The 25,994-nt window shown below is 37.4% G+C and overlaps 1 protein-coding gene across 2 annotated transcripts in view; it reads right to left on the reverse strand.

The window, feature by feature from the left end:
* Positions 1-25,994, reverse strand: part of LOC5567033 (glucose dehydrogenase [FAD, quinone]) — a 206,254-nt gene that overhangs the window by 134,948 nt on the left and 45,312 nt on the right. For both annotated transcript variants that reach the window (XM_021848547.1, XM_021848546.1), the window contains one exon: positions 22,542-22,564. The gene's annotated coding sequence lies outside the window, so the exon portion shown is untranslated. The remainder of the gene's footprint in view (positions 1-22,541; positions 22,565-25,994) is intronic.

The raw sequence follows: 25,994 nt of genomic DNA on the forward strand, positions 1-25,994 counted from the left end.
TTTATAACCATTTCTTAGCCGATATATCGAGTGTTTTTTTTTTAATAAAATTGTTAATTGAATCTATGGTTAAGCTTGTTTTTTTTTTTAATTTGAACTAAACTTCTTTTTCTTCTTTCTGGCGTTACATCCCAACTAGGCCAAACTCTCAGTTAATAACTGTGGAAGTGCTCATAAGAACACTAAGCTGAGAAGCAGGCTCTGTCCCAGTGGGGACGTAACGCCAGAAAGAAGAAGAAGAATATGCAGTTGTTGACGATTCGCATAGCTGGGATGTCCATTATTCCAAGAACATCCCTAATAGGAATGTTAAGAGGTCTCCCAATCCGACTCAGAGCGGTCTGCAACGTGATTCTTAATGTAAATTTATAGTTCGCTATCAGTTTTTTGTTAACTAAAGTACTTAATATTCAATAACATTTATTTTACACTTCGCTTGGCTGATTAGTATTCATAGAGATGGACCTGGTGTAGTGGTTAGAACACATGCCTCTCACACCAAGGACCTGGGATCGAATCTCATTCCCAAGATAGTCATTTATGACGTAAAGGTTATAGTAACTAATTCCTTCGGAAGGGAAGTATAGCCGTTGGTCCAGAGATGAACTAGCCTAGGGCAGGAAATCTTGTTAATACAAATTAAAAAAAAATAGTATTCATGCTATTGATTTCACTTTGATATAAATAACGAAATTCATTTGTTGTGCTTATGTTCTTGGGCTCTACTCGGGTTTATTTGCTTCCCTTTCGGTCCCCACAATTGCATTGCGATTTACTTTACGTTTCCTCAAAATAGAGTACCGGTTCTCGATAACCTTACTAAACCCCCCCTTCCCCAGTTTTATCCTTGACTCCACCGAAGCGAACCTCTGCTATCAATAATTGTGCTGTCGTTTGTGGTGTTGGGTTGGAAGGTCGGTGAAGAGGGTCCCTTCTCGTATCACAGCCAACCGGGCTGCCATTTCAGGACGGCTATTCCGTTCCCAGTTTGATCGTCAGTAGAGCAGAGATAGCTTTCTTCTCGGGCAGAAAGCAGTCAATCGTCAACTCGCAATCTAGTGAAAAGGTTCTTTATTGGATAAGTGAGGGTCCCTTCGGTGGTCGAAGAGCGAGAGCATATTTGGCAAGACTTGATTTGGGATTTGTTTCAGATAAATTAAATTAATGTGGCATTTCGGTTGGAACATTTCCAGAAGCTGTATCAGTTTATTTCGATCGTTAGGAACGGGTAAAGGATATATCTATAGATAGTTATGGTGTGGAAAATTCAAAAACGAGCTCTGTACACCGCATGGTGTGTTAAAAAGGACTTATATATTAAATTGTATGAAACTCCCACTTTTTTGTTTAAAATTAGCAAGGGCAATCAAGTTTTTTTTTCTTTTGCAATCACTCTGGGACTGGTATGATCCTATATTAATTCAAAACTAAGTTTAATAAGTTTGTACCTACATTACAGTACTAGCGTGTTTTGAACATATCTCAAAATTTCTCCATAGTAATTGCCATATAAACCTACGTTGTCTTTGGGCCACCTTTAAATCCCCACGTAGAAAGCTGAAAATTTCACAGAACACTATTTTTATGGTAGGAATAGTAAGAATCATATGGGAGATTGAATTTTGAAACACTTTCAAATTTTGAACCGCCCTAGGCTAGGCATTGCATGTACAGTGGAAAGCGTTGCGTTTGGATGGCCGTCTAATTCTTCCGAAAGAGGACCACGTAATTATTGAGTTGAAATCGAATTCAGGTTAACTTCTGCGTCCATGAGTCCTCTCGTGATGTAAGGGTAACGCACTCTATCTAGTGAATACGCAGTTGTGAGTTCGATTCTCACCGAAAAGACGTGTAACTTTTTTGCAAATTTCACTTAAATTTATGTATTTAATCCAATTAAAAAGTATGTTTAGATGTTTAGATTTTACGATACCCGCCTTAAGTCGGTGTTAAATAGCAGAGGGCTAAAGATAATAAGATACTTTTCATATATCCCTGGGAAGCTGTTGCCATCATATTACAAATTAAGAACATTGTATGTGAGTGCCTTTCTAAGCGGATATCTCTCTCGCAGGTATCAACTCTATGCTACTTTATCAGCCGGTCAGATTGAGACATGAACATTAATGCAATTAGAACGAGCAAACATGCAGTAAATAAGCGGCGAGTGGAATAAAAAACCCCGTTCATGAAACAAACAGCCAAGCTAAGGAAAACATGGATAGAGTAATGTGGGGCAAAAGTTAGAAATTAGTGAAATAACTAATGTTATCAGAACAACTATAATAAATAAAAACATAGTGGATCTCCAAAATTTGAGCTATAATTGTGCTTATGTCTACTAAGATGGGTTTCTGCGAGATAATATATGGTTCAAACTTTTGCCCTAATGAGACTAGCATTGGCTGACTACGGCTGAAAATACTTTCCAAACATTTATACAAAGACTATAACTTCTCATATCATTAGTCCGATAGGCCATGTAATGGAAGCTTGATCGAAAATTACATTTTTACACTCTTAAAAATAATGAAAATCACTGCGGACGTAATCACATTATGACTGAATGACTAATGATGTGATGTGAGTGTGAAATGACGTAAAAATGTGTTCTGAAATATGTATTGAACAAAAAATGTAATTTTACATGATGAAGGACATGAAAACGATGCCACTATGATTGACATTTCCCAAATCAGACACCATGGTATTTAAAATGTGACACAAATTCACGTCATTTGGCTCGCTCTTTTAATATGCATCCAAAAGACGTAAAATCACATGATATTTTCGGAGTGTGTACGTCTAAAACAACAAATAAGCAAATTTCCAAATCTGAATCGAGTTTTACAGCATTCGAACCACCATGACAAATATAACATTTTTTTTCAATTGAGTGAGGATCCTGAAATTGATATTTTGCCCCACCATACCTTATACCTAGTTGAAATAAATAAATGAAATTCATACTTCAGTGATGCACTCCCAAGCTGAAAACCACCACACGAGGGCATACATTTTTCCATCCATATTTATTTTCGGGGTTGCAATTTGCACATTTGCAAACTGCACCACCATCCGTGTGTGTACTCAAGAGCTCTGGCGATGGTTCGGAATGATGCGTACAAATTCGTCTGAACACGGAAAAATTCCGGCTGCAGCACCAACACGAAGCAAAATCCGCAAAGCCGGTGAGAAAAAAAAAAAAAATGAATTTATGCTAGCTGACTGTCTAGCATGCGGTACCGCTTAATTGCTCGCATGTGATAATTTGTAGCACTTTTTTTTAGACACAGCTGCGGAACTCTGTTACTGTCTGGTACGAACTTTATGCTTGTCAGCCTCATTGGGGTAACGGTGTGAAAATGGGAAATTATGGGCTTCCACTTTATTTCTACCAGTATTCTGCTTGCAATGGGTTTGATAACATGTGCATAAGGCTAGACGGGCCCCGAAACTAGATGATAATTTGTAGCAGAGAAAGTGAGAACGAATGAACCTGGTCATAGAAAGAGGTTTGCGGGTAGCGGCTTTGCGGGGTGCATGTTTGGGAATGATTTACTTCCGAACAAGTGTGAACATTTTTTGTCTAATATCAACCAAAGCATCCAAAAAAGTAGAGCATATAGAACTTCGTCTGATAAATTTACTTGGGCAGCATGCATCTATTTGATACTGCCATTTTCAATTATCTTTTCAGAGTTTAAGAAACCTATCTCATCGTTTGCCCGTTGACCACCACAGCTCATTCTTGTTCTACTTTCAAGATCTTATCTGTCTTATGAGCCTTTATTTGAGAAGTAGTCTTATTTTAAAACTTTGTTTGAAATGATGAAGAGCAAGCAAACAAATTCCTTAGAGAGTTAACCGCCAGTTTTTTCCAACTTTTCCTTTGACGATCCCCTTTGGTTTCTCTCCATATTCTTTCAACACATTTTCTTTAAGAAAATCTCTCGAGAATTTTACAAGTGTCGCTTGTAAAGTTTGCAACAAAAATTATCTAGTACTTTATGCAAAACAAATCTTCTATGTGTAGCTCTTAGAATTCCTCTGGAATTCCACAAGATTTTCATAGCCAATTAAACGGGATTCAATTGGTACAAAGTTCTTAGCTATTTCTCAGAGGAGCTCTGCACAGATCTATCTGTAAGTTGTTCACATAAAGTTCTCCAAAAGTTGTTAGGATTTCTTCAAAAACCTATCAAGGTTTTCGTTACAATTAACTGGCTTCCGGTGCGATGTTGACTATCCGTGGGGAAATCTTCTGGTTCGTTATCGTCACGATACTGACTGGACTGTACGGAAGGACCTTCGGTAAGTGTTTTTATATGTTGATATAAAATAAAAAAACAGTCGCTGAAGCTTATCTCAGTATCTCAGCTTATCCCTTGGGACAGCAAAAGCATCTTGTCCCATGCGATAGTTAGAACTTCTAGTCCAACGAGACAGCTAGAGCTTCTGGTTGACAGCTGAAGCTTGTCCCAAAGGACAACTGGAGCTTGTTCCACGAGACAGCTGTAGCCTCCAGTCCCATGGGACTGCTGGAGCTTCTGGTTACATTGGACAATTGGAGTTTCTGGTCCTACGAGACATCTAGAGCTTCTGATGCTACGGGACAGCTAAAGCTTCTGGTTGCATTGGACAGCTAGAGCTTTTGGTTCCACGAGACAGTTGAAGCTTATCCCATTGGACAGCTGAAGCTTGTTCAACTGGACTGATGAAGCTTGTGCCTCTGAAAAACTGAAGCTTGTCCCCCGGACAGCTGAAGTTTGTCCCACTGGACAGCTAAGGCTTGCCTACTGGACAGCTGAAGCTTGTACCACTAAACAACTGCAGAGCTGAAGCTTGTCCTACTATACAGCTGGAGCATATTTCCCTGGATAGCTGTAGCTTCTGATTCCATGAGACAGCAAGAGCTTCTGTTCCTACGAAATAGCTTACAGCTTCTGGTCACATCGGTTCCACAAGACAGTTGAAGTCTATTCCATTGGACATCTGGAGTCTGTCTCACTGTACAGCTGAAGCTTGTCCAACTGAACTGCCGATGCTTGTCCCACTGAACAACTAAATCTTGTGCCTCTGAAAAAACTAAAGCTTGTCCCTCTGGACAGCTGAGGTTTGTCCCACTGGACAGCTAAAGCTTGCCCACTAGGCCGTCCCTTATTTTTCGAAAATGCCAAATGTTATAAGTTCGTCATTGTAAAGTGCTCGTTTTGATAAGAAAAAAATCAGGTAAAAATTTGAAATCCGTACGTGGACGCTAAGTGGTCCCCCAACGACCCTAAAGGTATTTGGTGTAAATGACCCCCGTGCGCCAAATCGAGCTCGCTGCTCTAGTGTACGCAACATGAGTACGAAAAGCCACTAGTAATAAATTGATAATCAGCATAGAATTTTAAGTAAAATAATATTTTATACTGTGGATATCTTCATAACACACAAGAACGCTGACATATAATTCAGAACTACAAAGGAATCGTTCAAATATTACGTAACTCAACAGGGAGAGGGAGGGGGTCTTCCGTAGTGTTGCGGTCCATACAAAAATTTTAGATTTCTCATACAAAAGCTAAGCTAAGCTAAGGGGGTCTAAAATTGGCAAATTTTGCGTCTCGTAATATTTTAATCATCCCAAAGAAAACAAACTTCTATGCTGATTATCCACGCGCGCAGGACAATTTGTTACTGGTGGCTTTTCGTACTCATGCTGCGTGCACTAGAGCAGCGAGCTCGATTTTGCGCAAGGGGTCATTTACACCAAAAACTTTTAGGGTCGATGGGGGACCACTTAGCGTCCACGTACGGACTTCAAATTTTTACCTGATTTTTTTCTTAGCAAAACGAGCACTTTACAATGACGAACTTATAACATTTGGCATTTTCGAAAAATAAGGGACGGCTTATTGCCCACTGTACAGGTCAATCTTGCCCTTTGGATAGCTGAAGCTTGTACCACTGAACAGCTGGAGTTCTTCCTACTGAAACTTTTCCCGCTGGACTGCTGGATCATGTTCCCCGGGATAGCTGTAGCTTCTGGTCCCATGGGGCTGCTGAAACTTCTGATCCCAAGGGTCAGCTAGAGCTTTTGGTCCCACGGGACAGCTAGAGCTTCTCATCCCATGGGGAAGCTAGATCTTCTTGTCCCATGAGACAGCAAGAGCTTCTGCTCCTACGAGACAGCTAGAGCTTCTGGTTACATTGGATAACTAGAGCTTTTGGTTCCACGAGACTGTTGGAGTCTATCCCAATGAACAGCTGAAACTTGTCTCACTGTACAGCTGAAGCTTGTACAACTGAACTGCCGGGCAATCACAAACTGAACAGCTGAAGCTTGTGCCTCTGAAAAACTAAAGCTTGTCCGCCTGGACAGCTGAAGTTTGTCCCACTGGACAGTTAAAGCTTGCCCACTGGACAGGTAAATCTTGTCCACTGGTCAGCTGAAGCTTGTCCCACTGGACATGTGTAGCCTTGTCCCATGGTACTGCTGGAGCTTCCAATCCCATGGGATAGTTGGAGCTTCTGGTTACATTGAAGAGCTAGAGCTTCTGGTCCTACGAGATAACTAGAGGTTCTGGTTCCATGGGACAGCTAGAGCTTCTGGTTACATTGGACAGCTAGAGCTGTTGGTTCTACGTGTCAGCTTGAGTTCAGCTGAAGCTTATCACACTGGACAGCTGAAGCTTAATTACTCCATACCTTCATTCAATTTTATCAGATCTCATAAAAAACAGAACTGAAAGAACTTCCATAAAATTTGATGGCTATTTTCAACTAAAATTTACGAATTTCATGACAGAATATTTAAGAATTTTCCAAAAAACTTTTTGACGAAATTCCTGACGATATACTTCACAGATGAGCTTTAGCAATTATTGTAGGATTTACTACAAGAATTCCTGTTTTTTCGTCTCATGAACAATGATTGGCGTTAAAACGAATGAAATTTTTACCGTATCTAACATTTGAGAATATTTTTGGCATGAACAGGTTTATGTAGAAACCAAATTTTTCCTTACTTCCAGAATTCCAGAACAATCATTTTGAGGGACTTTTTCTAATAACTGTGGTTGAACTGTAGAAGTTTAATCCGAAAGTTTTGGCGGTATTTTGAAGAAAATTGTCAAATATATCTCATGGTAAAATACGTATTGTAAGATTTTACTGATTTTGAATCTTGAAGTTATTTTTGCATTAGTTTGACAAGTTATTGAGGAATTTTTGACTTTTAAAAATAAGATATATAGAGAATATCACAGTTTTTCAAAACTGCTACAATTTTCTTCTATTTTTTTTTTATAAAAAGTGCTGCTTTTTGGAGTATGAAATTGCTACGAAGTTTCTCATGACATGCGAAGGGAGGAGAAACAACAAAATATCGAAGCAGGTAGGCACAACAGATGGACATCGGAACAACGAAATTTAAGCCATTATTTATGATATTTTCCCTACAGGTGAATGATTATTGAAACCTCTTTAATGAATTTATAAAAGTTCTATCGGAATCTTCTTTTGAAATTATGTTTGAAATCTAACAGAATTTTTTCCTTGACTTCCTTGGATTTCCCAGAATTTCAACAAAAAGTCTCTAGAAATTATACCATGAAAATGCACAAGAATTAAATCCCCAATTTTGACTAAATGACAAAGAAATGTTTTAAGGAAGGTAACAATTGTTTTATTAATTTTTGCATACAAATTTCTTTAATAATTTTATTTTAAATTCCTTCCCCATTCCACGTCATTTTGCTGAACGTTTCTTCGCTGATTCCTTTACTGCTATGTTAATTTTGAAGGCAAAGATATTCCTGGAAATTCATCAAATTTCCTCTGAAAGTCTCATTTCAAAAACATTATTTTTAGATTTTTCTTGTATAATCCGGGGAATTGAAGTAGAACTTAAAAAAAAAACACTTAGGAGAATTTCTAACTAAATATGTGATGTATTTTGGAAATATTGCTGAAAGACTTTTGATAAACTTTACGAAAGAATCTTCTATCTTCTATATAAATAAAAATGGAATGGTGTTTGTATGTCACGAAATGGCTAACGAACGGGTCAACGGATTTGAATGATTCTTTCTCTGTTTTGTTCGTGAATGGTTCCGACGTGTTTGTGTGTATTACAATCTCAGGATATTCACCGGGAAAGTTGGGAAAACAAGCGCGAACGAAACTGTCATTTTGAATGGGACGATCAATAGCGTTTTTCAGCAGCCTACTTGATGGCAAGAAGAAGTTTGCCGGGGCCGCTAGCTTGAAATAAAAGTTTTGGGAAAAATGTTTGAAAGAATTCACAAAGGAATTTCTAATAAAACTTTCAGTGAATTATCTCAGTAAGTGTATAATTCTACAGAATTACTGATTTTTTGGAGGTTTTGTGAGGGAAAACTTTGAACTTTTGAAAGGTTAAGTATTGTTTTAGTTAAATCCGGGAACATATTCTAGAATCCATTTCTGGATAAATAGTTCAATATTAGTTGTCTAGTTTCAAAAACATTTTCAGCAAACATTCCAAAGCCTTCCTTGAATATTCCTTGAAGAATTTGACTTTATTAAAAAAAAGAGCAAAATCGATGAAAGAGTTTATTGCTGAAATAAAAAAGAATGATCGATTTTGTTGAACTTTTCCACACCAGGTTAAATTTCTGCCATCCATTTACAGCCATGCCATCCAATTCAACCAGGTTGAAATACCTTGCGAATATCTGTCATGAATCAGGCTTTATTTAAGGCTGAAAATTCTTACTCAATATTGTCTAACAAACTACTTTAGTAATTTGGCCTAATATTTTCAATTCATTTTATCGGACATTATATGTATATATTATAGTTAATGTATGGATTTCTACAGTGAATTTCTGTGAGCACCGAACACCTCAAGCAGGACATATGCCGATTAAAATTTGTGCTCTACTCGAACCGTATATAGTGCGTTAATTGTTATTTGACTTGTATGCACATTTGTTAACTTTTCGTAAATTTTCGTATTATAACTGGCCATACTGTAAACAAAAACGGTTGAGAATTGTTCTTTACAAGATTTTTTTTTAAGGAATACGTTTTGTTTTTTTGCCTGGTAAATGTTTTTTCGCTATAGAATCATAATAATCCTTTTTATTGCATGTCGCCCCCTTTGAAGTTCTATCAAGAACCCGCGGACACGTAAAAATAGATGTTCTCGAAATAAAAGTTTGTGAAAGCCAAAGATCTCATTATGAATCAACAGATACCAAAAATCAGGCACACCCAAACTGCCCATAACTGCATATTTGTAACATTCGACAAATGTAGGCATTTAGTAAATTGAATACCAAATATAAATTTTATAGCAGTATGAGACAAAACTAAAATTTCTAAAAATTGCCAAGAATTCAAAAATGCTTATTTGAGGCTGAAATTATGTACAACTCATATCGCATATTGGGTGAATAGTAAGAACCGTAATCCGGGGTATCATTGATCAGCGGGGTAACATTGATCGGAATGGCCCATCTCATAAAAAGTTCGCATTATCATTTGTTGATGGAACATTTCCAAATCATGAATGGTGCTTCTCTTTCTTATATTCATCAGCTGATAAAAGTGAAGATTTTTGCGAAAATTGCGTTTACCTTATGCGTAAATTTGGCAACTTTTCGAAACAATGATTTCAATGGTTAAGGATGACACTACCAAACATTCATGTCTCACATACGTTCTGTAAATGATATGAGCAAGGAAAATGCAGTTCTTACTAAAAACGGGATCGCCGAAAACGATTCCGGTGTCAAAACTTTCATAAGTATGTTCAATTAGACAACATAACCGAAATACTGTTAAGAATGTAACTTTCCCTTAGGAAATTGCCTACCTTTAGGCGTATTCCGTGGTTCGAGATGTTTTTAATTTTAAAATAACTCAAAAAGTAAATGACTTGTAAGCATTTGGCCTTCATATTCGGCTTCAGGGGCCATGATTTTAGTAGGTAACGACATTTTCAATATTACCGAACGTTGTTTACATAGGTGATCAATGTTACCCCATATCAGCTAAATAAAAAAATCACTTAAAACATTTTTTTAACATGCTTAAACTTTTCAAAAAAACAAAATAAGGTATATAGTCAAGAGCTATGGGTGGCAGTACTTGTTTTAAAAATATAAAATTTGCAACTATTGCATTTTCGAACCCAATATTTGAGAAATATTCAAATAAATGATCAATGTTACCCCGGATTACGGAACATAATTCTGATAGAAATTTCACCGCTACTTCATTACGGGACTCATATATATGCAGTTATGGGCAGCAAAAGCCACGTCAGTAATCCATTGCAAATAGCATTGGCTTTAAGCAATTTGCAAAAAAAAAAATCGTAGCTAGTCCTAGACTGATGTATGAAGGTTGCCCCTTTCCTTCCTTTACTAAATTTAGAGATTTAGGACTAACCCCTGACTCTCGGATAAGATTGGCTGACTACGTCCTTGCAAAAGCTGGAAAACGGAAAGAAGTGATTGAGTGATCAGATAAGAGAGATGCAAGGAACTCTACAACCTCTTATACGTGTGTTCTTAATATAATGCATTAATTATGCTAAAATCATCTTGAGTTTACTAAGTCCATCAGGAGTTTATCAAAATTATGATGATTTGATATCATTTCTGAAACCCTCAAATAGTTTTCTACGAATTTGCAAAAAATGTTGTACGCAACTCGAAATCTGCATTCGATTTTTACAGCACTCGTCCTTATTGTCCAAATCGACAACCCTTGTACGACTCGTACTGTAAAACTCTTAATTTTGCAACTTGATGCATAAGCTATTATCAGAATATTTGGGTCATAACCACATCAGGATGTATCTTATTAGGTGGGTTGTTGTGGCGCTTTGCTTACGAATTATCCAAAATTGAAAACTTTCGGAATGATCCATGCAAAAATGACAGAGTATTCAAATAAGGTTAATAATACACTATACTTGGCCAGTCTCACTACTAGATTGACAAACGCTGTCGGTAACAATCGATTATGTTCGACACGTTTCGCTTTTGTTATGTCATTGTGCAGCACGACCACTTCCGCCAACGTAAAATGTCACCTCCAATGCTCTGCATCAACATCAAGATTTGCTCCACCAACGGCAACTGAACTTGAGCCAGTTACAATACTAGCCCACTGAGCACGCCTCGTCTCCGCTCAATCATCAAGCATCGGAATGAGGGGGGAGTCACTCAAAAGCAATAAATTAGATAATTCACCACCATTTAGCTGCACGTAAATTTCGCACGCTCGTTTGCGTTTAAGGTACGAATGTATACCAATGGTTACCCTGAGTCAACGACAAGAGTTATTGAAACCATAATTTCCTAGAGTACTTCACGTCGAGCGCGTACTTCTGCTCCTCCTCGGTTCAAATCGGTTCCAATGGGCGGACTCATTGCCGCACGGTGTGCTGGAACACACATATTATCGAACTTGCATGAACCTCCGATCTTTTTCCACTAAAAGTTAGCCTTGATAGTCTAGAAAAGCTTGTGGAATATTAAAAAATCTTTCATCGGCAAAAAATTTAAAAAAGTCGTATTTTGTATTTTTACCCTTCTTCCATATATGAGTTCATACGAGAATATTAGAGTTACACTAATTTTGATGCATTGCAATAGCTCAATGACTTATTTGATATACCTTGATCACGAATCGATTACAAGACGTTTCAAATTGAGCATAATTTCTACCTACATTCACACAATGTGACCAGCCCATGGTGGTATGCCGTTTATTAACGACATCGCATTTTTACATAAATTTATTGAGGTAAACATACTACAACTTATCATGTTTCAATCAATGTTTCCTATTATACTGAATAATTGACATCATTGGAGTTCGTTATTGAACATGAAGCTTTTTTAAGATAACAGACAATTGTATAATTACATGCAACCATTAAAATAAACCGCCATACAATTATATAGGGCAATGTACTGTTTCAATTTTGTATGGTATGTTCATTCTAGCTGGTCTTGTTATTCACATTTGTTTTGATTGAAAGATGGAGGAAGATTTTACGCAAACCTGTATACGGTATGTCTACATCCAAAACTAGAACGCATACAAATATTGTAAAATATCGTTACATATACAGGGTTTATACAGAAAATGTAAGATGTGAAAATAAAAAAAAACTATGATAGTCTTATATTTCTTGTATGAGTAACAATATCATATAATATTTGTAAAGTTGTCATGCAGATTTATATTGAAATCTTGCAGCCGCTGGTTGGGTGCGTTTTCTAAAACCTCACATCCTTAACGTATCTTTAGTTACATTCACCTACTTAAAACTAAATACATATCATAAACGGGGTAACTTTGATAGTTTTTTGAGAAAAAATCTAAATATTTTATTTTTTATTTGTAAAACAAGCACTGGTTTGTTAGTTTTTCATATAATCGAAAGTCAGTTTTTGGTAATGGGGTAACATTGATAATGAGTAGATAAGCACATGAAAATCCAAAACAAACTATTGTTTGACATCACCACAGTTTGAATTGGATTGGATAATGTTATTAGAGAAACTGGATAAGATTTTATCAATTAAAGTACAGAATTTATTGAACAAAAAACATCTTTAAAAGGGCTTTCAGTCAAAACAAACTTGATAAACACCATTATAAGTTGACAATAATGGGTATAAAATTATATATCTGAATAGATATCTATCGATAATCATGTTTCGGCATTGAATTCACCATAAATCAATCGTTTTTGGAATGAATGAGTATAATTAGAATGAATCCCGTAAAGTACATGAGGCGTTGCATACCTCTAGGCTTTTAATGTGATATGGAAATTTGTGACTTTGATAACAAAAATGATTCCAAATTGTAAAACTGTTTTTCGCTATGAGGTTTGATACCGGATTCATGTTCTACTATAGCTAGGCCATCAAGTATACTTACCGAACTCATCATAGTTTCATGAAATAGTGGTAGTAAAACAGATTGTTTGTGAGCGTTTTGAAAGTACCAAAATCTCATCATATTTTAATATTCGAATATAAAGCCTCATATACACTTGATTGACACAAAAACAGCTCAGAGGTGAAGTGGCACACTGATACTCCTTAGTTTCGCATTCGTTTTGCTTAACTGAATAACATAATTTTTGTTATTTTGTTCAGTACGTTGCGGATCCCGCACTATCAAAGTTACCCGCATTTCCAAAGATACCTCGTTTTACGATACTTAAATTTATGTGTCCATGTTGGTTATTGAAATTGTTGTGTCTATTTCGCAAAATGTGCCCTCCATAAGTGCGAAGTCGTGAATAAAAGTTCTAGAATAAAAGTTGGATCGATTTGTTATCGTCGCCACATTTATTATTCATCCTATGACAAATAATTGGAGTGATGACATAATGTCGATCCGAAGTAATCCAGCCGTTTTACTCAAAATCAGGCACTTCAAACCCCAAATATAATGTGCGCATTTCATATGAGTAGATTAGTGACTGCACAAAACTTGTATCACGATGAGCTTGAGACCACATTAAGGCTATATAAACCATCTACTGTTAATCATGTTATAGTGAATCCTCTTTCAAGACTTTTGCGCGTATAAGCACATGAATATAGCCTATACTGCCATGTGCATCCATTTCTGGGAATTCCTATTCTGATTAGAAAACTATACCGCATACGTAAAATATTACTGATTTGATTCAGAAAGAAGAATACAAAGCGTTCGTATGAGCTTTTCTGAAGTGAAAAGTGAAATTTCCGTTGTATAAAATACGGCATACCACCATGGGCTGGTCATATTGTGTGAGTGTATGTAGGAAATGATGCTTAATTCAAAACATCTAAGAATTCATTCATGTTAAAGATATGTCAAATTGGTCATTAAGTCGTTAAAAGTCATCATATTAGTGTATCTCTAATATTCTCCTTAGAACTCATATATGGGAGAAGGGTAAAAATACAAAAATCGTCTTTTTTCAATTTATTGCCGATGAAAGATTTTTTAATATTCCGCAAGCTTTTTGACTATCAAGGCTAACTTTTAGTGGAAAAAGATCGGAGGTTCATGCAAGTTCGATAATATGTGTGTTCCAGCACACCGTGCGCCGTCACCGACTGGAAAGCTACTTAGGACTAAGTACAGAGCGTTGTGGTCCGAATCGATAATTTGGCAGGAAAAACTTTTTTCCTTTTTTTTAAACGTACGATGTCTTTAGAGATGTTATTCGTAATTAAGCTTTACATTTATTTAGAAAAGAAAAGTTGGATTGGGTTGTCCTTATCAAGGGGTTAGAACCGACAGCATAGTTTTTTTTTTACACAAAAACTATTTAAATGACTACCTCTTATTTTTTAGATATATTTTATTTTTGGTCAAGTTCTCAAAAAATTAGCGTTGCTGTAAGCTACGTAATTATCTTGGGTAATAAAGTCTATATCATGTTCGGGTATTCCTTTTTTTTTAAAACAATATTATTAAATATTTAATTACTAATTGTGCACATAAAAATCAAAAATGAAATAACCAATAGGGTGACTTATTGCATTTTCTGCAGCTTTGTTCTCTTCATCTTGGGTGGTTCTTTAAACCTATTGAGTTCGCATTTTGCACCAATTTTTTTTAGCATATGCGAGAGTTTTACTGCGTAATTTCAGAAGATTTGGTTGGCTCCTATGACAAAGAAAACAAATCGGTCCTATCAAAACCTCGTTATTTAATCAAATCTCTTGCAAAAGAAGCGATTACCTACATTCAAAAAAAAAAAGAGAAGATTACTCACATTCATTTGAGAATCAAAAAAAGAAGATTGGAGTACCTTGTAAGTTTAAATTGCTTATATTTGACAGATACGCGTATTTCGATTACCACTTGTAGCCTTCTTCAGTGTCAGTTACACGTTTCCACTGAAGAAGGCTTCAAGTGGTAGTCGAAATACGCGTATCTGTCAAAGGACGGAATGAAAAGGTACACGGTACTCCAATTTATTTTTTTGATTCTCCATTGAGATTCTGCTCAGAAAATTCGAATATATTAAAAAGAGTCACATTCATTTATCAAATAAAAGAGGCGACCTTCTGAGATACCGTTACGGCCCCTAGGGCTCCCTGCACAGCTAAAAATATGTTGTAAATTTAAGTTTATTTTCATGCACATATTTGGAGCATCAAAATAAACGTAAATTTCAACGACAATCCATTATTTTTCAATTGAATTCACTTTAAATTTACACGATTATGTAATATTCAACCATTTTTAGTTGAAAATGCAATGTATATTCATTTAAATTTACATTATGCTGTAATAACACACGAATTTAATTCATTTTTACAATAGACTTCAGTTTACATCACATTGAAAATTAAATATTTGTTTTCTGTGTGGGATGCGCTGATCTAACTTTCAATTTAAGCTTAATAAATCGAATCTAAAAGCTTTAACTAATGATGGACCCTGAAAATTAGATTACACTTTATTCATAAAAGAAAATTTGTATACAAATGTATTTACTGCAAATTTATTCATCTTGTCAGTATTTCGATTTTGATCCTAGTATGCCGATTGATCCATATTCGGAGAGTGTAACAGTTCGCGATCCATATCAGTTCGTGGCACATCGCATTCGGAGAGCCCTATGAATGTTAACATTCACTCTCTCGTTTGGTACGTGACACGAGAGCGTTCAAGAGCAGCAACTCTCATAGACTGCAACAGTATCGAGCCATTCGGGTGTTTATGTTTTGCATAAAATTGATAATAACTTTCATATTTTCTGGTAATGCAGCCTTTAACATCCTAATTATAATCTATTGGACCATTGAACACCTCTTTGGTTAGAAACATAGCGCAGAAAATAAAAAAATATGTTCGCCTCTGTTTCTTGAACAGAATAAGAGTGAGTCATCGAATGTTACAAGTGTTGACACACAGTGATCGGCGCCAAACAGTGGGTGGTGCGTGCCTGTTTTGTTTTCGTTCATGGTTTGTTATCTTCCACGTACGATAAATGTCATGCATGTTGTATGAATGCAGGCGGTTAAATGGAATGAAATTATGGCTCGTATGTCAATGATCGTTAAATTTTCCAAAGCTTGCATCTCATCGTTGTGGAGTTGAAAAACTATAAAATCAAAAGGAGCCAAAAACCCATGGAGTTGGTTTCAGAGGCATTTCGTACAAAAAATGTGAAAACTTGATTCTTTTAAATTGAGATAATTCGCTTCAAAAATATGCATGTATAACTCGAAATACGCCTGTTACTTACGAAAGTTTCGGAGTGCTGTCTTCAGCAAAATTGTAGGTTTTCACTATTTTTTTTTTTTTTTTTTTTTTTTTTTTTTTTTTTTTTTTTTTTTTTTTTTTTTTTTTTTTTTTTTTTTTATCTGTATTAACGAGATTTTTAGCCCTGGGCTAGTTCATCTCGGGACCAACGGCTTGACTTCCCTTCCGAAGGAAGTCGTCACTGAAATTTTTAGTGACTATCTCGGGGATGGGATTCGATCCCAGGTCCTCGGCGTGAGAGGCGTGTGTTCTAACCACTACACCAGGTCCGTCCCTTCACTAGAGCTTTAACTTCTTATATAGAGTAAAGTGGGGCAAAAGTTCGAGTGTGGCAAGAGTTTCGATTGTGTTGTTCACACATATGGCCCTCTGTTAAAAACAAATTTTCAACTTCTATTCATTTCTCTCGTCGCTTGTCATTTCATTACTTTCGTTACTCCCTTTCACTCTGAGTACAGTATTGCATTCACCGAGAAAAAGCCAATAAATTTTCATAATATTAAAGTCATGCAGTGATTAAACCTTATAAATGTAGAATCAATTTGGCAAAGAAATTTAACTTCAGTTCGAATAGGATCACTTGGGCAATTTCACTACTTCACTCGACATTTTCACTTAGTTTTGCAAAAAACTGCTATTTTTGGGTATATTACAATTAACCATGTTTTGGGCAATGTTTTGATGAAAATTTAGTGTGTATTTTTCGGCAAACATAAGTTTATGGGAGGTATAAAGTATGCCTGCCATGAAAGTATCAATATTTTGTGTTTTTATCAGCGAACTTTTGCCCCACACTATATTCGAACTCTTGCCCCACCGATGGGGCAAAAGTTTGATTAAGACAATCAATTTTGAAACTGTTGTAACTAAAAGTGGGTAAATATATTGACACAAGTTTGTTCAGCAAAATTATAGCCAATATGTTCAAGGTTCACTGAATGGTATTTATTTTGTTTCAACTGCCATTGTTTGTCTGGAAACTTTCATGATATCACTAAGGTCGAACTTTTGCCCCACCTTACTCTACAGTCATATCTTCCTTACTTGGTACTTCATAACTGTACCGTTTTGATTCATATTACGGACACTTAAGGCCTCAGGGAAGTTTAACCCAGCATAGAGCATACAAAATAAATCATTCTGTATGATTCCTTAGCGTTATCGAGCGTCGGAAGCCCTTAACTTTCGAATGGTGGGTAAAGAATACGCTTCCACAACTTGAATAATTTTAAATAAATCAAATTGTGTGGCCTTCTCATGATTCTTATTCCGGACGCCTCCTTACTTTTGCCTCATATTCCGGACACTTTGATTCGAATTCCGGGCAGCTCATGATAACGATTGATGAAACAGTCAAATCATGAATTAAAATCGTCAAACCACTAAAAAGACATCTAAGGTAGTTGGGCATTATAAAATTTCAAAGATATTTATGGAAAAAGCTTACTAAAACGAGCCTTGAAATTGAGAACTTTTGAACAGCAAAAATTGAAACATTTCGTGTGAAATGTTTCCCATATAAAGTAGAGTGTCCGGAAATTGAAGCTGTCCGTAATATGAATCAAAACGGTATTGAATGCGCCAGGTCCATTAAATCTAGCATACTGTGATCCCTCAGTAAGTCTATCACCCCTATTCTTGTTTACGGTGGATCCAACTTTCGATCGAACCTCCCTTACTCGATTACTATATATTTCAGTTTCCTATGCAAATTTACTCCTTCAACTTGATATTTCAATGATAGTTCTAAATCTTCTTATTTGATGATTGGCACGGTTTTGTACAGCATGACACTACTGTATGTAAGCGGTACCGTTTTCCGGGATAACATTGATCATTTTTTTTTTATAAAATTATTTAAAAATGCATATGTTGCAAGTTTTATGTTTTTATAACAAGTACTGACATCCATTGCTCGTGTCTATATACTGTATTTTGTTTTCTGAAAGTATAAAGAATGTTTGGAAAAATGTTTTAAGTGATTTTTTATTTAAATGGTATGGGGTTGATCACCCATGAAAATAACGCTCGGTGATATTGAAAATATCATTACTTACTAAATTCATGCTCCCTGAAGCCGAAGAAGGCCAAATTCTTACATGTCAATAACTTTTTGAGTTATTTCAAAATAAAAAGCACCTTGAATTGGGAAACATGCCTAAAAGTGGGTAATTTCCTAAGGGAATTCTGCATTTTTTATAGTAATTTGTAAATTATGCTTAACTGAACATATTTATGAAAGTTCTGACAACGGAATCGTTTTTGGCGCTGTCATTTTGAGCAACAACCGCAATTCTCTTGCTCATATCGTTTTCAGGACAAGTGAGTTCATGTGAGACATGATTCATTGATCTGTCATCCATAATCATGAAAATCATTGAGCACAAAAGTTAAAAAATTTACACATAAACACAACTCAATTTTCGCAAAAAAACATAATGTTTAAAAGCTCATGAAAAGAAGATAGAGGATCGCCATTCATGCATTGAAAGTATTTCATCTATAAATGCTAATTTTAACTTTTTAGAAGGAGGGTCAATGCGATCAATGTTACCCCACTGATCATTTTTCCCCGGATTACGGTAACTATGAAAGTAGTCACAATTAAATATCACCTAAAGTGTCTAAAGTTGCAAAGCCACATTTCTTCTATTTCAACTCATCTGTTACTTATATCACTGAATTATAATCAAGTTATAATAAAAAAAACACTAAAATCATACTATTTGAACAACAATAAGTATAAAAAACCGCTTTAAACCATAACGCATCAACATAAATCACACTTCACATTCACCTTCAGCAGTGCAAGTTTATAAGTTTTGTCAATTTAAAGTAATAAGCAAAATCAAGTGAAAAACTATGCAATCTTAGGATGCCACTGACTCATGGAGTTGTTTCGAAACATTTGTTTTAAGGCTAGTTTAATTTTATGGCAGAGAGGCTTGCTGCTATAAAAACTGCCTAAGTATCAGACGTAATGCGTGCTATAATGATGGAAGAATGGAAGCATAGGGAAACGGTTATTTTTACCATCTCGGTTTCTAGCAAATGCTATGTACTGTGATAAATCAGGTGTGATATTAAGTGTGGAAGACAGAATCAAGTGAAAGAGATACAACTATAAAGTACGAGTGAAGGGACGGACTTGGGATTGAACCCATGATATTCTGCATATGAATTAGACCACTAACCCCCCTTGATTCAATTCTCAGGTGCAAATCATGATCACAAACAGCATCTCAACGAAAAGATAAAATATGTTTTTTTTTTGCCAAATTGTCGAATCAAACCATTGTGCAGTGGTGACGCGATGAAAACAGCACAAGGCGGGCGAGGGTGGTGAAAAGCGCCATGTTGCACAACCGGTACCGCCGGTTTTTCCGCCCTACCGTGCGAACCAACCAAGCAGACAGCCAGCGGCTAAGTAGCTCGTAGTGGTATTTGCTTGAGAGCAAAACTTATCACAGCTCAATTTGATTTGTATTTATGGAATGAATCAATTTTCGGAGACATACTTAACTCCTCGAACGCTATTTAAGGACTTTATTCGATTACAAATAGATAATAGAGTACCGTAAAACGGGGGTAACATTGATTTTTTCTATTTTGCAAATTTTTTATACAAAAAAGGACTGGCATTTATTGCTCACGACTATATAGGGGGAGATCCCCAAGTACCGGACAGTATCGAATAGCTTAGGTTAGCTTAGCTTAGACTGGCTACACACATCAATGGTTGCTATTCTGTGATTGACCGAAGTCAGTGAAGATGTATAAAATCATCAAGAAGTTCAGCTGAGATTGGCCATAATCTTCTTCAATGTGCATAACTCAGTACCTCTTTTTATACAGAGTAAATAAAATAATGGTGAATAATGGCGCCGGCCACGTCCTTGCAATAAAATGGAATTGGGGGAAGGATTGTTAGTGTGTATCCTCTGCGACGTTTGTTAATGGGAAGGATCGTTGGGCCACAGGAATCACTTTGAAAAACAATTAAACCATGATCAACAATTATCTGTGAGATGCAAACATGCTTATAAATCTAATATTTTCAATTGAGATGAAAAAAAAAGTCGACACTTGAAGCGACGAACCTTTTAAAGTAACGCAATATTCCTACCGCTGGCTGTTAGGACGAAAGCATGTGTTATCATATCTCTAATCATATGAAAAGAAAACAACGAACTCAATTGAGTGAACTACTGCAGAACACTCTTATGCCGACACTTTAAATGACGAACAATTAAATGTTCGTTGAATAAAATGAACCTTCTGCAAGTCTATACGTATAGTGTTGGAGCATTAAATTTTTTTTTTACAATTGTAAAAGTAAAGGAAAATTGTTTTTTGAATAAATAAGGTAATCGTAAATAATTTATTGAGATTATGCCGACACTAGCAGTGGGGAACCATTCATAGTTTGTTGAAAAATTGTATCCACGTCTCACCGTTTTAACGATAAAATGTGTAGTCATACATATTTAACATATTTAAAAGCAAAAAGCGGGAAAAACAACACTTTTGCCCTACACGCAAAAAAAAAAACGCTCTCTATAAGAAACAGAGAGAGAGAGAGAGTTATAAAAAGATCTAAACAGACTCAGCTTATTTGAAAAGTAAGGTGAATAGCCAGAATGTGTCAAAACAACTTGGTTTTTTAAAATATTCTTGAACAAAAATCTTGATTTGATGAAGTTATTTTTTTTTAAGGCACTCTGTGCTCGTGGCCACTACTGTGCCGGAATCAGGATCTGTAGCTTCTTCTTTACCGATACAGATCTATTTTCAACTTATCTATATTTACATATGCTACAAATGTTGTTAGGTCATTAGGCCGAAGTTCGTTAGGCCAAATGGATCATTAGACCGAATGAGTTCAAATATGATGGTAGATATCTGCTTTCATAATTGATCATTTAATGCCACATTTCTACAACTAATAATTATTTTATAATATGAGAAGTGCCATTAAGTGTGTTAGTGTTTGATCCTTCGACCTTGACGCTTGATCCTGCGGGGGCGGGCGATGAGGGCAGGATCAAACATGTCGCGCGTCGGTTGTACTGTGTCGAGTGTCGACATAAACTCTGATTCATGAATTACTCATGTTCAACTTCTTTTTTCAAAACACCCCTTTCTTTTTACTTTTATTTTTGTAATTAAAAAAATTTTGAATGGTTCGACACTACAAATGTAGACTTGCGAAAGGTTCACTTCATTCAACAAACTTTCAATGGTTCGTCACTGTAATTGTCGGCATAAGAATAAGAGTGTTAGGAATGTTACATTTAGGTATTTGTTCAACAAACTTTGAATGGTTCGTCACCTCAAGTGTCGGCATAATTTTCCTCTACATAGAAATTGTTCAATCAAATGAAAATGTTAAATTCCCATATAAGCATGATTATGTATGTTTCTGCGTGTTTTGTTATCTCACAAATATTTTTTTTATTATGGTCTAATCGCTTATCAAAGTGAATCCGGTGACCTAACGATCCTCCCCATTAACAAACATCCCTCCCAGTAACCTTTGTAGAGATGCAGAGGTAAACACGGTCTCCAAATAGCAAATAGCGCCGTTATTGACCCTGTATAAATAGAGGCACTGAATTATGCACACTGAAGAAGATTATGGCCAATCTCAGCCGAACTTCTAGTTGATTCTTTGTGCATATTCACTGACTCCGCTGTTCAACTGGAATTGGTTTGCAAAGCATTTAAATATTTAAACTTCTTCCAACTCTGCACCACTGTGGCAAGTGCTAGAGAAAATATACTTATGACCATAGTCACCTCACTCGACTAGCAGTGGCGATTGCCGTGTTACCTTGTCAGATCATTACCGACAAGCCAGACGGGAACAGCAGTCACCAGCATATAATCGCTGTAGAGTATAGGTACCACCTGCCTGTCTGTCTGTAGGGTTCACGGAGGTATGTAGTAGAGGTACATTAGTACCAGCAGTAGTGGTCATTATTTGTCATCGACATCATCATTAAATCGGTGGCAGTGCTATTGCCCTGCAGGGTTTGCATGGATGGCACATTAGCTCTATGTTGGAATGGTCTTCCTGCAGTCAACTACTAGTACTAACAGGGGTATATGAAGTTCACAAACCGGGTAATGGAACTGTTATGACGATTGCCCTCGCATCAGGGTTGGGAAGATTGTTGATTGTTGGGAAGATTTGCGTTTTGGTGTAGGAAAACGAAAACCATCCGACGGTAAGAGGGCAGAACAGTTCATTGCTTACCTTTTATACGATGTTGTTTGTTATCTGTAACAAAAGAAGAAAAAAAATGTGATTAGATGTGTAAGGGTTTGCATTTTTGGATATTTATATAGTAGCAAATTATTGTTTGTAATCTCCATAATACTGGGTGAAAAGTTGAATACTAAATTTAGAAATGCAATTCCGTTATTATTAATTAAGGTGAAGATTAATCGAAGCGAAACTTCTAATTTTCAAGAGCACGGATCTGGAGCACCAAACTTCCTTTTAAGCTGAAAACTTAACCGATTGGTCACTAGCTGGTGGTGACCAATCGATTAGGTTTTCAGCTTAAACGGATGCTTGGTTCTCCAGATCCGTGCTCTTGAAAATTTTAACTTTGGCTTCGATTCATCTTCACCTTAAGGTATTTAAGAATGTTTAGTATAACGCAACCAAAACATTTATCGCAGCGTCTGTTGACTACTCAAAAAAGACCTATTGAAACAATAAGTTATTTTCCTTGCGTTAACTAAGTTGCAAATGAATGGAGAAAATCTCATTGATCTTCCAATGGTCTTTGCAAGTGGATTTTATCTGCCACTTCATAATCGATGAGCCTAGAATCCTAGTAGGGTGCAGAGCCACTTGGGCACTTCCATGATACACCTTGACATAAGGGGTTTTTCTCGGCCGAATTGTCTGAAACTTTGCATTTAGAAGCACTTCAGTACGATGCATGTTGTGGCCAAAAACGAGCCCAGTGGCTTCCAAAAAACCCCACTGCCGAAGTGAATCAAAAGTGCCAACAATAGGATTCGGCTCTCTACTTATTGCATTTCTGGAGGGTTTAACGATGATTTGTCGGAAATATAGCGCATACGATGATGCGATCTTCATGATGGGAGGGCGGTTGTTCTTGAGTTAAGGGATCGTTCAAATATTACGTAACGCAACAGGGAGAGGGAGGGGGTCTTACATCGTGTTACGGTTCATACAAAAATTTAAAATTTTCCGTGCAAAAGCTGTTACGTGGGAGAGGAAGGGGGTATAGAATTGGCAAGTTTTGCGTTACGTAATATTTAAATGAACCCTAACGAGCTGTTCATTATAGTACTACTTCCACCTTTCGATCATGACGTGTTCATCCGGCGATATAAGATGTTTCAGTTTTTAGCTACTCACTTTTCAACTCTTAGCACAATATCTTTGTAGGTTTTGTTGAGTTTGTAGTAGAGCAGTTTCATTTCTTGGTTCTCTACGTCTTCCTGAGAGCGCTTTTACTTGTAATGATCGGTTTTGCTGTTGCTGTTTCACTGTCCTAAAGCAGTTCTCAAGAAAAAAAAAAGACACTACATGTTTATGCTTTCAGTGGGCTATTTGCCCTTTAAAGGAAGCACCACACTAGACAACGGACTAGCATGCAACGCCCAGTGGCACAGTCGGGAAACATTCCTCTCGAAAACTTTTTCGGCCTGAGGCGGGAATCGAACCCACACTCCTTAGCACGATGTGGCTAAATGCCTCGGTGACACTAACCGCACAGCTACGAAGCCCAAGAAGGGCTTCAAGATGCTGACATTCCGTGACTTCAATTCTTTTAGGTTCTACCGATACGATTGTCTGTAGCTATTCATTTCTTTGTTGAGACTGCACCGCCATGAACCTCTGCTTCTAGTGCGATTTGATTAAATGTCCTTTCTTCAAAGTCTACCTACATATGCTAAGGCTTGTGCCAGTGACATTGACAATAAGGACACTTTCTACGCGCAGCAGGAAAGAGAATACTCTGTATTATTACTAACTTTTCAGTATTGCGTAGGATTAAAATAAAATTTGACCTTTTGATATGCAGTTTCTATTTCTAGCACAGCGGGTCCATATCGGTATATCTGAAGACCACCTCAAGGAGTGAATCACAAATCGACCATGTTTTGATTGATGGAAGATGTTTTTCGGATATTATCGACGTCAGGATTCAAACTGTTACCGTTTTTTCTGGTATGGCTCTCATAGATTCTTAGCCTGACACCGAAGCTCAGATGAGGAACCGGTCAAAACCCCAGACTGCTGGTCTGACCAACGGCAGTCAGCGTGGCGGGCTCAAAATGCCTCTTTTGGGTCCTCGAGTCCCAGAGTCGTTAGAGGAGGTAGTGGGGAGGTTTTCGGACCTTGTTAGCATACAAATTAGGGTTAGTTTTAATGTTTTGCATCGACTCGCGGTACAGAATATACGCTGTCTCTCCAATACAGCGAGGAAACCAACAACGGTGGAGGCCGTGGAATGTGGGCGCCGGAGAGTGCCCCGATAGCGTCCACAGCGGAATGGTGATGGACGACCGGCCGAAGCGGTAGTCTTGGATTGTTGGGGGTACAGCGGACGACATGACAAGGTGGCCGGTCTGAGTAGGCTGGGTGATGAATGACGTGGGAAGGCGGTATGCCTCAACTGACTACCAGGATGGGCAATGGAGGGAATCCGGCTGTCGACCTATGGAGGTGACGGTCGCTGATGACGAAGGCGGTTTAGCGGCAAAGCTTCGTGTACAATGCCGTGTGCGAAGTAGGTTCTGTTGCTTTGAACTGAACAATGCGTGCCACGCGGTGCAGTTGAGTGCTGTGGCTCCGACGAACTGGAATGGCAGGCAAGGCTTCTTCTACCGTAGCCCAATGGGCTTCAAAAATTGACCCGAACCAGAATGTCCACTCGACAAATCGCCCGTCGATGTGGCTCGTTCTGTGGTCTCGATTAAACTCCTCGATCGTGCCACCGTATCTCATACGAACCCTCATGTTCGACTCGGTTCGATTTTCGCTCGTCCCGTTCTCCCCATATCCGTTCTCTTGTAGCTGTCACCCATAGATTTTCTTCACCTAGCCACCTGTTGGGGATTTTGTGGCAGCTTCCCACTATTTGGTAGCACCTCCCGGAGTAAAAGGGCTCTTCCCCCACTTAGCATAATCCAACAAGGTGGTGAAATCGCTGTGAATAGCATTCGGTACCGACACCCGTCACGGATCTCAATCTGGAGTGACTCAAGCTATCTGGGGTCGTAACTTATTATGCGCAAAGCCTAGAAAGAGCATTGCTGAATGAGGAAAAGCTCGTCGAAACCCCTCTTGAAGACTACTGGAGTAGTGTAAAAGCAGTAATTTTTAACGCAGCAGAAGGTGCCGAACGGTTATAGATGACAAGAATGCAGCGTAGGCGATTATGCTGCAGCAAGGTACTGGTCAAAACGTGGAACGATACAAACAGAAGCGAAGGTAGCAAACCCATCTTTTCCAGGATAAAAAGCGTCGTCTGGAAGAGTTGTAATGTGAAAAGATGGAGCAGCTGTATCGCTCTCAAGGAACACAAAAGTTCTTTAAGAAACTGAATGCATCCCGCAAAGACTTAGTGTCGCGAGCCGAAATGTGCTGGGATAAGGATAGTGGTATCTTGACGGACGAACGTAAGGTGATTGAAGGGTGGAAACAGCACTACGATAAACAC

Source organism: Aedes aegypti, chromosome 3 (assembly GCF_002204515.2).
Source record: "Aedes aegypti strain LVP_AGWG chromosome 3, AaegL5.0 Primary Assembly, whole genome shotgun sequence".
In the NCBI taxonomy this organism is placed as follows: domain Eukaryota; kingdom Metazoa; phylum Arthropoda; class Insecta; order Diptera; family Culicidae; genus Aedes; species Aedes aegypti.